The sequence below is a fragment of the Macaca nemestrina genome, chromosome 10, assembly GCF_043159975.1.
Source record: "Macaca nemestrina isolate mMacNem1 chromosome 10, mMacNem.hap1, whole genome shotgun sequence".
In the NCBI taxonomy this organism is placed as follows: domain Eukaryota; kingdom Metazoa; phylum Chordata; class Mammalia; order Primates; family Cercopithecidae; genus Macaca; species Macaca nemestrina.
The window spans coordinates 129955574-129969527 of NC_092134.1; the positions used below are offsets into that span (position 1 = coordinate 129955574).

The 13954-nt window shown below is 42.4% G+C and overlaps 1 protein-coding gene and 1 long non-coding RNA gene across 5 annotated transcripts in view; one reads left to right on the plus strand and one right to left on the minus strand.

Annotated features, from left to right (window-relative positions):
- Window positions 1–4512, minus strand: part of LOC105464697 (BCL2 like 14) — a 44648-nt gene extending 40136 nt beyond the window's left edge. For all 3 annotated transcript variants that reach the window (XM_071072196.1, XM_071072194.1, XM_071072195.1), the window contains exons 1-2: window positions 4391–4512; window positions 2696–2746 (exon numbers count right to left, since the gene is read on the minus strand). The gene's annotated coding sequence lies outside the window, so the exon portion shown is untranslated. The remainder of the gene's footprint in view (window positions 1–2695; window positions 2747–4390) is intronic.
- The window catches only part of LOC105482265 (uncharacterized), an 84891-nt gene continuing 71846 nt past the window's right edge, over window positions 910–13954 (plus strand). Inside the window, exon 1 of one of the 2 annotated variants that reach the window (XR_011609339.1) lies at window positions 910–2240. This is a non-coding gene — a long non-coding RNA (uncharacterized lncRNA). The remainder of the gene's footprint in view (window positions 2241–13954) is intronic. The other variant, XR_011609340.1, reaches the window with a different exon arrangement.

Below are 13954 nucleotides of genomic sequence, written 5' to 3' on the forward strand. Positions count from 1 at the left end.
TGAGCAAGCTTCTTAACTTCACTAGACTTGGTTTCCTATCCTATTAAGTGAGAATAATATTTAACTTTGTATAAAGACTAAATGATTATATAAGGTATTATATTAAACAAACAAACAAACACGTAGTAGGGTGTCTGGCACAAAGTCAGGGCCCCCATAACTGTCAACTGTTTTTTTTTTGTTTTTTTTTTTTTTTTTGAGACAGAGTCTTGCTCTGTAGCCCGGGCTGGAGTGCAGTGGCCGGATCTCAGCTCACTGCAAGCTCCGTCTCCCGGGTTTACGCCATTCTCCTGCCTCAGCCTCCGGAGTAGCTGGGACTACAGGCGCCCGCCACCTCGCCCGGCTAGTTTTTTGTATTTTTAGTAGAGATGGGGTTTCACGGTGTTAGCCAGGATGGTCTCGATCTCCTGACCTCGTGATCCGCCCGTCTCGGCCTCCCAAAGTGCTGGGATTACAGGCTTGAGCCACCGCGCCCGGCCTGTCAACTGTTTTTGTTTATGTTATTACTAAGCTGGGAGAGGTGACATTAGGTAACATATGTTTTAAAATTATTGTAGGGTGAAACTATGAGCTAAAACCTAGAATTTTATAGGGTTCAATGTAAAACCCAACATTTAGGTTGAACTGATCAGCTGCACGTGAACAGAATGGGAGAGACCTGGCTTAAGAGTGGCTCATGTCAAACGCATTTAGAGATTTTTAGGTGATTGTCAGCTCCACTTTAATCATCAGTATGCGGTTCCAAGGAAGCCAATGTTGTCTGAGGTTGCGTTAATGAGAATGCAGAATAAGTTATAGTGTTGGCCGGGCGTGGTGGCTCACGCCTGTAATCCCAGCACTTTGGGAGGCCAAGGCGGGTGGATCACCTGTGGTTGAAATTTCGAGACCAGCCTAACCAACATGCAGAAACCCCATCTCTACTAAAAACACAAAATTAGTTGGGTGTGGTGGCACATGCCTGTAATCCCAGCTACTAGGGAGGCTGGGGCAGGAGAATTGCTTGAACCCAGGAGGTGGAGGTTGTGGCGAGCCGAGATTGCACCACTGCACTCCAGCCTGGGCAACAAGAGTGAAACTTCGTCTCAAAAAAAGAAAAAGAAAAAGAAGAAAAAGTTATAGTGCCATCGTAACCTTGTCCTGGTGTAGACTGTGTCCCCTGAGCTGTGTTCAGCCCGGCCCTTGTGTTTTTTGAGGAAGAAAAGCAGGCAATGAGACTGCTTGCCTTCAAATCCCAGCTCTGCTCTTAGATTAGCATTAAGAACTTGGGCAAGTTATTTAACCTTTCTGTGCCTCTGCTTTCTAATTTGTAAAATGAGAATAATAAAAATTGCATCCATCTCACAGGGCTGCTATGAGGATTCAGTGGGATGTAAATGTAAAGTGTTTGGAAACATGTAAGGTGTTTCCAAAGGTGTTTGACTCACTGACATGCTAGAGAAGTGTTGGTGGTAGTGCTGGTGGTACCATCATCATCGTCATTCTAAGGACATTGTCCATGTCCCCGAGGGACCTGATCAGAATGGTGATAGGTGCTGCATCAGTGAGACAAGAATACTGAATTCATGAACCCTCTTGCTCTTCTACTACCCTTGCCCCAAACACACTCCCTTGATATGGGCAGGCTTCTCACTTTTAGGCTTTGGTGTAAGTTGGAGTGCTCAGACATATACTCCTTTTGGTCTCTATCACTAAATTTTAGAAATCATCTCATTCAGGGCCCTCATTTTAGATATGGTCAAGGTCGAATAGAAGCTAAGAAACCAAGGTCCTGATCCTGCAATCCCACTTCTGGGTATTTATCCAAAGGCGTTAAAATCAGTATGTTGAAGAGACAGCTGAACCCCCATGTTCATTGCAACATGATTTACAATAGCCAAGATATGGAATCAATCTAGGTGTCCATCAACAGATGAATGAATAAAGCAAATGTGGTATATATACACAATAGAATACTCTGCAGCCCTAAACAGGGGTGAAATCTGTGATTTGGGACAAGATGGATGAATCTGGAGGACATTACGCTAAGTGAAATAAGCCAGGCACAGAAAGACAAGTATTGCATGATCTCATTCATGGGTGGAATCTGAGAAAGTTGATCTCATAGAAGTAGAGAGTGGTTACCAGGGACTGGGGGTGGAGGGATTGTTGGGAAAAGCAGAGAGGTTGGTCAAAGGCTACACAGTTTCAGTTAGACAAGAGGAATAAGCTTTACTGATCAACTGCACAGCATGGTAACGATAGTAAGTAATAATGTATTCTACATTTCAAAATTGCTAAAAGTAGATTTTAAATGTTTCTACTGCAAAAAATAGTAAGTTTGTGAGGTGATGGGTTTGCTAATTAGCCTGATTTAATCATTCCACATTGTAAACCTATATCAAAACATCAAATTGTACTCCATAAACATATATTATTACTACTTGTTAATGAAAAATAAAAGTAAAATGAAAAACAAAGGAAAAAGAGAAAAAACCTCAAAAAAGAAAAAGAAAAAGAAAACAAGGTCCTGAGCCCTGTCCTGTTTTCCTTCCACTCACTACCCACCTCCTCCTCACATCTGATTGCTGAAGTCTTTCCAACTCCAACTCAGTTCCACTCCTTCTTAGAGCCTTTCCAGCTCCTCCAAGGTGAGCTGGGCTACCCTTTCCCCATGCCTATACCATCGTAAGTTGTGCGTAGCTATTACAGTACTTACAGTCTTTGTTTTAGTGTCCATCATCTATGCCTCTCTCTTCACCCTGCTTGCCTAAAGAGCAAGGAGATAATATTCACTTTAGAGTCCCACTTGGCACAAGCATGGTGCTTTGCATGTATTAGACCATCATGAAACGCTCATTGAATTGGGTATTAAGATTGTGTCATGTGGACTATTTATCTTAGAAGAGAGAAGATTTAGGAGGAATGGAATTGACTCTCATGGAAGGATTCGATTCAGCTACCTAGTGCCAGAGAGCAGAATGGGGACCAGTGGCTGAAAGTCACCAGGGGGTAAATTTGATCCGGCTGTGTGGGGCGGATTCTTCCCAGTGACAACCATTTAACGAGGAGATGGGTGCCTCATGAGAGGTGAGTTGAGGGCATTCAAGCAGAGGCAGGATGGCCACTGTCAGGAATGGGGTAGAGGGGAACCCTGGGGATTCCCTGTTTATTAGCTGAGTTTCAACATTAATAGAAACCTTGGTGATGTTTTAGGTTCACATGTAGCTACAGACTACAGCAGATGCATGGGGTACCTGATACGCTAACAGGGTTGAGATAGGCCCAGCACTGCCCAGTAGACCTGAGTCTGGCTTAGGTTCATTCTTGGCTCCTGCTAGTCTAGTCTGCAAGAAGCTGTACTCGCAAAAGGCCAGCTCCTTTACCCACCATCTCCATTTCTTAACCCCTCCCTCACTCTTATACACCCTGCTCACTGCTGTCTGGTGGCCCTATGAGGTCAATTTCATGCTGCACTTTACTATAGTGAAAAGTCCTGAGTTTCATCTAAAAGCATTTGATGTGTCTCAAGTTAAATTCTAAAACCTTTCAGTTTAGCTTCAGTTTATGGTGCTATTCAATCTTTATCAAGCACTTCCCCCAAAACGTCCTAAATCCATCTCTTATGCAAGCTTCCACAGGCTGCATGAGGCCCAGGATGGCTTTGAATGTGGCCCAACACAAATTCATAAACATTTTACAACATTATGAGATTTATGCACGGCCATTCTTTTTTCTTTTTTACTTTTTTCCTTTTCTTTTCTTTTCTTTTTAGCTCATCAGCTATTATTAGTGTTAGTGTGTTTTATGCGTGGCCCAAGACAATTTTTCTTCCAATGTGGCCCAGGGAAGCCAGAAGATTGGACACTCCTGTAAATAGGCTCTTAGGCTCGAAGCTATAGTTTTTATAGTTCTGCCTATTCTATTTCCTTCTCAAATTATGGGTCTCACGATTCCTTTTCAATTTGGGTCCCAGATCTACTCCTACAAGCTTCTGGCTAAAACCTTTCTGTTTTTGCAGACTCCTCACTAATGAGAAGGTCCCCCTTGGCATTTTGCTCTTAGGATCTGGTTTTCCATATTTTTGAGGCTCTTTCAAGACTCCTGTCCAGCCTTTGCATGCCAGGGCGTTGGTCATGACCTCCTATTGAACCCTACCTCCTCCCAAGTCCATCTAGGTCTCTTTACAACACAGTTTTGCTCCCCCACCCTTGGCCCTGAGTGTTTCTGACACCTGGCCTCATTCCTAAGGTTCTTGCTCAGGGAGGTCAGTAGAATATCTGCCATATATCAACCTGATAAATGGATTGTCTCCCAAGCATCTTCCTTCACACATTAAATTTTAGGACATATCAAACTTAAGAGTGGACTCTATTTCAAAAGCATGTTTAGAAGGAACTTATGTAGCGCTCACATTTTCCCCTTGCGTATATAACATTCCTGTAGGTGGTTAGTTCTGCCAGGCGAGTCCAGGGGAGCCCATTTAGCCTCTAGGATGAAGTGAAAGCACTGGAACCTTAGAATCTTTGGGAGTAATAATAGTGGGATAGAATACAACTGCAGTGTAGAACAGTGTTTCTACGGGAAACTATTTTCAGAGTTCCGCCTTGGATTGCTGGGACTCTTTTTTTTTTTTTTTTTTTTTTTTTTTTTTTTTTTTTTTTTTTTTAGATGGAGTATCACTCTATCGCCCAGGTTGGAGTGCAGTGGTGTGACCTCAGCTCACTGCAACCTCTGCCTCCTGAGTTCAAGCAATTCTCCTGCTTCAGCCTCCTGAGTAGCTGGGGCTGCAGGCGCTGGCCACTAGGTTCGGCTCATTTTTGTATTTTTAGTAGAGACGGGTTTTCACCATGTTGCCAGGTTGGTCTCAAACTCCTGACCTCATGGTCCACCTGCCTTGGCCTCCCAGAGTGTTGGGATTACAGGCGTGAGCCACCGCACCTGGCACTGGGATTCCTTTAACTGCCTGCAATGAGACTGGGCAGCCCCCTACCCCCTATTAAAAGAAAAGAAAAAACACCCCCTGCAATGTATTGAGGAATCGCTGCGTACCGGGCAGTGCAAACTCATTATCAGTCACGTCGCTTCATCCTCACATGAACTCTGTGAGCTGGGCATGGCTGATCTCCATATTTTACTAATAAAGGTGTGGAGGCTAAGAGACCGCTCTCGGTGGCTTTCGACAGGGATTCTCATAACGTAAAGTCTGGGTGGGTGCTAGGAAAAGAATAAGGCGTCTAGAAGATTGAAAAGGTGAGCAGAGAGTCAGAGACGGCGCAGAAGATGGAATAAAGATGGGGGCAGAGGCAGCCTGGCTCAGGGTAGGACGTTTGTAGACATTATAGAGAGTCGACCGTTGAACAAGACGAATTTGAACTGCACGGGTTCACTTATACACAGGTTTTTTCCAATAAAATCCACACTGAGTGTGCCTGCCTCTCCTGCCTTCCCTTCCACTTCCTCTGCCTCTTCGGCCTCTGCCACCCAGAGACAGCAAGAGCAGCCCCTCCCCTTCCTCCTCCGCAGCCTACTCAGTGTGCAGACAAGAAAGATGAAAACCTTCATGGAGCTCTGCTTGCGCTCGACCAAGAGAAAATATTTTTCTTCCTCATGATTTTCTTAATAACATTTTTCTTTTCTTTGGTTTACTTTATTGTAAGAATACATTGTCTATTTCATACACGAAATATGAGTTAACTGACTATGTTATCAGTAAGGCTTCCCGGTCAACAGTAGGCTCTTGGTAGTTAAGTTCAGTAGAATATTAGGCAGACATCAGCCTGACTCCTTTTTTGGGAATCAAAAGTTATACACGGATTTTTGAAGACATGGGGGTCAGCATTCCTCACTCCACATTGTTCAAGGGTCAGCTGTGTTCCCTTCCCTGTGACCTGTCTTTGGCAAAGGGAAACTCAGATCCTGTTGTAGGGTCTTTGAAACAATGGACAATGGCCACAGTGGCCCATGAGAGGGACAAATATTTACATGGCAGTGCGGGGGATTCGGTTCCCACAAATAGGAGATTTCCAAGGAGTTCCACAACACACACACAGAGATACACACACAGAGACACACCCAGACACACCCAGACACACACACAGATATACACACAGAGACACACATGCAGACACACACAGATACACAGACACACACACACTGATACACACACAGAGACAAACACATACACACATGGACACACACAGGCACACACACAGATACACAGACACACACAGAGAAAAACACACACAGACACACACATAGACACACACACAGATACACAGACATACAGACACACATACAGACACACACAGACACACACACAGGCACACAGACACACACGCAGAGATACACAGACACACATCGACACACACACAGACACACAGATACACACAGACGCACACACAGAGACACACATATACACAGACACACACAGATACAGGCACACACACATACACACATAGAGACACACACAGACACACACAGGTGCACACACAGACACAGACACACACAGGTGCACACACAGACACACAGAGGCACACACAGACACACAGACACACAGGCACACACACACACAGACACACACACAGACACACACAGAGGCACACATTTTCAATGCTCTTTTCCTCTTTTTCCTAACTCATTTCCCCTCCCTTGGATGAGGCAGGTAGAGTGGGGGAGTGGGTAAGAGTTACTGCAGTAAGAAGAGAAAGTTGCAATAGGTATTTTTAGTCCTGGAGGTGGTCAAGGATGGTAGTAGAGTCCTTCAACGACCCCAGCTTTTCACCTCCTCTGCCCCATATTCATGCCCGTTGCCACGTAACTTCACAGTGCCCTCCCACCAGGCATGAATCACCTGCCCTGTCCCCTGGTTCTGGGCTCAGTCACGTGACTTGTTTTTGCCATTAGTGTGTAAAAGCCGCGACTCAGATTCGGGCTGGAGAGAGGTTTGTCCCCTAGAACTTGTTTTCTTCTTCCCTTTCCCCTTTTCTTTCCTTTCCTTTCCCTGTCCTGTAGTGTCCTGTCCTGTCCTGTCCTGTCCTGTCCTGTCTTGTCTTGTCTTGTCTTGTCTTGTCTTGTCTTGTCTTGTCTTGTCTTGTCTTGTCTTGTCTCACTCCATTACCCAGGATGGAGTGCAGGAGTACAATAGTGTGATTTTTTTTTTTTTTTTTTTTTTGAGATGGGAGTCTCGCTTTGTCGCCCAGGCTGGAGTGCAGTGGCGTGATATTGGCTCACTGCAACCTCTGCCTCTTGGGTTCAAGCAATTCTCCTGTCTCAGCCTCCCAAGTAGCTGGGACTACAGGCACACGCCACCATGTCTGGCTAATTTTTGTATTTTTAGTAAAGACAGGGTTTCACCATATTGGTCAGGCTGGTCTCGAACTCCTGACTTCAGGTGATCCACCAACCTCAGCCTCCCAAAATGCTGGCATTACAGGCGTGAGCCACTGCGCCCAGCCAGTGGTGCCATCTTGGCTCACTGCAACATCTGCCTCCTGGGTTCAAGTGATTCTTGTGCCTCAGCCTCATGAATAGCTGGGATTACAGGCGTGTACCACCACGCCCGGCTAGTTTTTTGTATTTTTAGTAAAGATGGGTTTTCACCAAGTTGGCCAGACTGGTCTCGAACTCCTGACTTCAAGTGATCCACCTGCTTTGGCCTCCCAAAGTGCTGAGATTACAGGCGTGAGCCACCGCGCCCAGGCTGGAGCTTGTTTTCTCGTGCACTTCAGCTATGGCCATAAGAACATGCCCAGGCCAGCCTGCTGAGGATGACAGATACATGAAACAGAATCAAATTCTCCAGATGACCTAGACGAACTCAGCCTGGATCCGCAGCACACACGAGCGAGGCCAGCTAAGTTCAGCAGAGCCACCTGGTCTATGTCAGCAGAACCCTGCCAACTTGTGAAAGATAAATTTAGTTTTGTATGTGTATGCCCTGAATTTTTTTTAAAAAATTAACTTCTAATTTTGAGATATTTGTACATTCACATGCAGTTGTAAGAAATAATCGAGATCCTGTGTACCCTTTACCCATTTTTTTCCAATAGTAACAGCATATAACAGCACAATGTTATAATCAGGATACTGACATTGATACTGTCAAGATACAGAACATTTTTGTTACCATAAATTTCCCTCATCTTGCCATTTTATAGCCACAACCCCTGACTTTCTGCTCCCACCCCCTCCATAACTCCTGACATCCACTAATCAACTCTTCATTTCTAGAATGCTGTCATTTCAAAAACGTTATGGAAATGAAATCATACGTAGATAACCTTTTGAGATTGACTTTTTTTTTTTTTTTTGAGACGGAGTGTCGCTCTGTCACCCAGGCTGGAGTACAGTGGCATGATCTCGGCTCACTGAAAGCTCCACCTCCTGGGTCCACACCATTCTCCTGCCTCAACCTCCCGAGTAACTGGGACTACAGGCGCCTGCCAACACGCCTGGCTAATTTTTTGTATTTTTGGTATAGAAGGGTTTTCACCATGTTAGCAAGGATGGTCTTGATCTCCTGACCTCGTGATCCGCCCGCCTCGGCCTCCCAAAGTGCTGGGATTACAGGCGTGAGCCACCGCGCCCGGCCGAGATTGGCTTTTTTCCCACTCAGCCTAATCCTCTGGAGATTCATCTAGGTTTTTGTGTTTATCAATAATTTGTTCCTTTTTACTGTTGAATAATATTGCATGGAATGTACCACATTTTGTCTAAGCAGTCACCTACTGAAGGACATCTAGATTGCTTCTAGCTTTGAGCTCTTATAGCTTCTTCTTTTTCAATATAGCTTCTTTTTCAATATAGCTGCTATAAACATTTGTGTACAAACTTTTGTGTGACTGTAAGTCTTCATTTCTCTGAGATAAATACCCAGGAGCTCAACTGCTGGGTCATCTGGCAGTTGTATGTTTAGTTTTCTAAGAAACTTCCAAACACCACCATTTTACATTCTCACCAGCATCATATCAGTGATCCAGTTTCTCTGCATCCTTGTCAGAATTTGGTGTTGTCACTATTTTTCATCTTAGCCATCCTGATAGATATATAGAAATCCTGCATAGTGATTTCAACTTGCATTTCACCAATGGCTTATGCTGTTGAACATATTTTCACGTGCTTATTTGTTGTCTGTATATTTTCTGTGTTAACATGTCTCTTCACATGTTTTGTCCATTTACTTTTTTTTTTTTTTTTTTTTTTGAGACGGAGTCTCACTCTGTTGCCCAGGCTGGAGTGCAGTGGCGCGATCTCGGCTCACTGCAAGCTCCGCCTCCCGGGTTCCCGCCATTCTCCTGCCTCAGCCTCCTGAGTAGCTGGGACTACAGGCGCCCGCCACCGCGCCCGGCTAATTTTTTGTATTTTTAGTAGAGACGGGGTTTCACTGTGGTCTCGATCTCCTGACCTTGTGATCCGCCCGCCTCGGCCTCCCAAAGTGCTGGGATTACAGGCTTGAGCCACCGCGCCCGGCCGTTTTGTCCATTTTCTAATTAGATTGTTTGCTTTCTTATTGTTTAATTTTTGCGATTTCTTTATATATTCCAGATACTAGTCCTTTGTCAGATATATGGCTTGCAAATATTTTCTTCCCACTCTGTAGCTTGTCTTTTCATTCTCTCAAAAAGGTTTTTTACAGAACAGAAATTTAAAATCTTGATGAAGTCCAGTTTGTACATCTTTCCTTTTGTGAACTGTGCTTTTGGTGTCAAGTCTGAGAACTCTTTCACATGGCATTCTCCACATGTGAAAAAAACACAACACTTTACCTCATTCTAGATCTTGACTATTTTCTCCTATGTTTTTTTCCTAAGTGTTTTATGGCTTTACATTTTACCTTTAAGTTAATGATCCATTTTGAGTTAATTTTTGCTTGAGGTGTGAGGGCTAGGCTGAGGTTCATTATTTCTGGCAATAGATATGCAATTACTCCAGCATCTTAAGTTGAAAGCCTATTTCTCCTTTGTCGAGTTGCTGTTGCACCTTGTCAAAAATCAGTTGGGCATATTTATGTGGATCTGCTTCCGGATGCTTTATTCTGTTCCATTGACCTATGTGTCTGTCTCTCCACCAATATCACATAGTCTTGATTACTGACCTATATAATATGTCTGGAAGTCAGATAGACTGAGTTACCTTCTACTTTTTTTCTTCTTTTTCAAAATTGTTTTGAAGTCCAATTTCTTTTCCTTTTCATTTAAATTTTAGGATAAGCTTATTTATATCTATTTTTAAAACTTTCTGGGATTTTGATAGGAATTATATTAAGCCTTCATATCAATTTGGGAGAATTTACCCCTTTATTATGTTGAATCTGCTAGTCATATACACAGTATGTCACTCCCTTTATTTAGATTTTTAAATTTCTTTCATCAGCATTACATAGTCTTCAGCATAAAATCCCTGGACGTGTTTTAGTAGATTGACACCTAAGTATTCCATTCTTTTTGAGTGATTGTAAACGATATTATATTTTAAATTTTGATGTCCACATGTCCATTGCTAGTATACAAAAATACAATTGATTTTTGTATGTTTATCTCATATCCTGCAACTTTACTGGACTCAGTACTAAGAGTTTGTTTTTCTTGTATACTCCTCGGAATTTTCTCTATATAGATAATAATATCTTCCTTTTTATACTCCCCCACCCCATCTTTTTGTCTTACTGCACTGGCTAACACTTTCAGTACTATGTTAAATAAGAATGTAAATGTGAATACCCTTGCCTTATTCTTGATTTTAAGGAAAAATATTCAGACTTTCACCCTCAGGTATAATGTAGGTTTTTTTGTAGGTGCTTTTTACTAAGTGGATGAATTTCTTTTGTATTGATAATTTTCTGAGAGTATTCTTAAAATCATGAACGAGTGCTGAATTTTGTCAAATACTTTTGCCACATCAATTGATATGATCACGTGATTTTTCTTCTGTAGCTTGTTAATATGGTTGATTACATTTATCGATTTTCCAATATTGGACTAGCTTTGCCTCCCTATAATAAGCCCCACTTGGTCAAGTTGTAGAATTCTTTTTACATACTGCTGAATTTTATTTACTAATTTTTTTTCAGGATTTTCATGTCTATTTTCAAGATAGTATTGATCTGTAGTTTTCTAATTTTTTTTTTTTTTCTGATAGTTTTCTGCCTTCATCTGGTCTTGGTAGAAATAAAACCAATTATGAAGATACCATGGATTGAGTGTTTGTGTTCTAATGTTAATGTTGAAACTTAATCTCCATTGTGGTAGTGTTAACAGATGAGGCCTTTTAGGAATTTATTAAGTCATGAGGGAGAGCCCTCATGAATGGATTAGTGCCTTATGAAAGGTCTGGAGGAAACTATCTAGGCCCTTTTTGCCCTTCTATCCTTCTGCCATGTGAGGACACAGCATTTATTCTCTCAGGAGGATGCAACAAGGTGCCATCTTGAAACAGAGATAGCAGCCCTCACCAGACTCCAAACCTGCGGGTGTCCTGGTCTTGCACTTTCCAGCTTCCAGAACTGTGAGAAAAAATTTATATTGTTTTTAATGATGCAGTCTCAGGTATTTTGTCATAGCAGTGTAAATGAACTAAGAATTCCCTCCTTATCTATATTCTGGAAGAGATTGTGTAGAATTGGTGTTAATTCTTTAAACATTTGGCAGAGTCATCTAGTGAAAGCATTTAGGTCTTGAGATTTTTTCGGGAGGCAATTTCAAAATTATGAATTAAGTTTTCCTAATACTTATAGGGCTATTCAAATTATCTGTTTCATACTGGGCTGGGCACTTTGGCTCATGCTTGTAATCCCAGCACTTTGGGAGGCCAAGTGTACATTCTGATGTGTATTAGAATGTATATGGTCTATCTTGGTGTGTGTTGAGTGTGCATTCTGACGTATATTGGAATGTATGTGGTCTATCTTGGCATATATTCAGTGTGCATTCTGATGTGTATTAGAATGTATATTCTGCTGTTGTGTCAGCTGTTTTACAAATGTCAATTAGGTCCTGTTGGTTGATAGTGTTATTGAGTTTTTCTACACCCTTGCTGATTTTTGGTCTACTTGTTCTATCAATTGTTTAGAGAGGAGTGTTGGAGTCTCCAACTATAAATGTGGATTTGTCTATTTCTGCTATCAGTTCTGTCAGTTTTTGCATCGTATATTTAGCAGATCTGTTGTTTGGTACACGCAGTTAGTATTGTTATATGTCCTGGTGGACTGACCCTTTGATCATTATGTAATCTCCCTCTCTGTCTCTAGCAATTTTCTTTGCTCTGAAGTCTACTTTAGCTTGACATTAATATAATCATTTCTGTTTTCCTTTTTTTTGAGACAGAGTCTCGCTCTGTTGTCCAGGCTGGAGTACAATAGCGCGATCTCTGCTCACTGCAACCTCTGCCTCCAGGGTTCAAGCAATTGTCTTGCCTCAGTCTCCTGAGTAGCTGGGATTACAGGTGCCCACCACCACGCCCAGCTGATTTTTGTATTTTGAGTAGAGACGGGGGTTTCACCATGTTGGCCAGGCTGGTATCAAACTCCTGACCTCAAGTGATCCACCCTCCTCCCTCCCAAAGTGCTAGGATTACAGGTGTGAACCATAGGGCTCGACCTCGGCTTTCCTTTTATTAATGCTTGCATGCTATGTCTTTTTCTATCCTTTTTTTTTCAATCTGCATATATATATTTTAGAGAAGGGTCTTGCTCTGTCACTCAGCCTGGAGTGCAGCAGTGTGATCATGGCTTACTGTGGCCTCAGCCTCAAACTCCTGGGCTCAAGCGATCCTCCCACCTCAGACTCTTGAGTAGCTAGGACTACAGGTGCATGCCACCTTTTCCAGCTATTTTTTTTTTTTTTTTAGAGATGAGAGTCTTGGTATGTTGCCTAGGCTGGTCTTTAGATCCTAGCCTTGAGCAATCCTCCCACCTCAGCCTACGAAGTAGCTGGGATTACAGGTGCAAACCACCATGCCTCACCCAGGTGGGTCATATTTTTAAATCCAATCTGTCAATCTGTCTTTTAATTGATGTATTTTGGCTACTTGTATTTAATGTAATTATTGATACACTACAACTTAAATCTGCCATTTTATTTCTTGTTTTGTTTGTTCTGCTTTCTGTTTCTCTGCTCACTTTCTCTGTCTTCTGGGTTAATTGAACATTTTTCCATTTTGACTTATCTATATTGTTTTGTTTTGAGATGGAGTCTTGCTCTGTCACTCAGGCTGGAGTGCAGTGGCGCCATCTCTGCTCATCGCAACCTCTGCCTCCTGGATTCAAAGGATTCTTGTGCCTTAGCCTCCCGAGTAGCTGGGATTACAGGCGTCTGCCACCAGGCCTGGCTAATTTTTGTATTTTTAGTAAAGACAGGGTTTCACAGCGTTGGCCAGGCTGGTCTCAAACTCCTGACCTCAAGAGATCCACATGCTTCGGCCTCCCAAAGTGCTGGGATTATAAGCATAAGACACCACACAGCCTATCTATAGTGCTTTGAAAGTATTTCTTTGTATAGCATTTTTAGTGGTTACTCTAAGTATTCCATTGTGTATCCATAACCTATTTCAGTCAACTGATACTCTTTTTTTTACCTTTCAGTGAAGTATAGAACCCTTCCCCGCCATAACACCCTTTTATCTTCCCCTGTTTGTAGTATGATTGTCTTAAATATTTCTTCTACATACATTGAGAACCACATCAGACGGTGTTATAAGTTTTGCTTCAATCATCAAATACAATTTGGAAAACTCTTGAGGAGAAATGAAGTCTATTGTGTTTACCAATATTTTTGCTTACCATGTACTCTTTTCCTTGCTTTATGGTGTTCCATGCTCCTTGCATTATTTATTTTCTGTTTAGATAATTTCCTTTAGCTATTCTTCTAGGGCAGTTCTCCTGATGACTAATTATCTTAGTTTTTCTTCATCTGAGAATATTGTGATTTCCCCCTCATTCTCACAGGATATTTTTGTTGAGTATAGGACTCTGGATTGACAG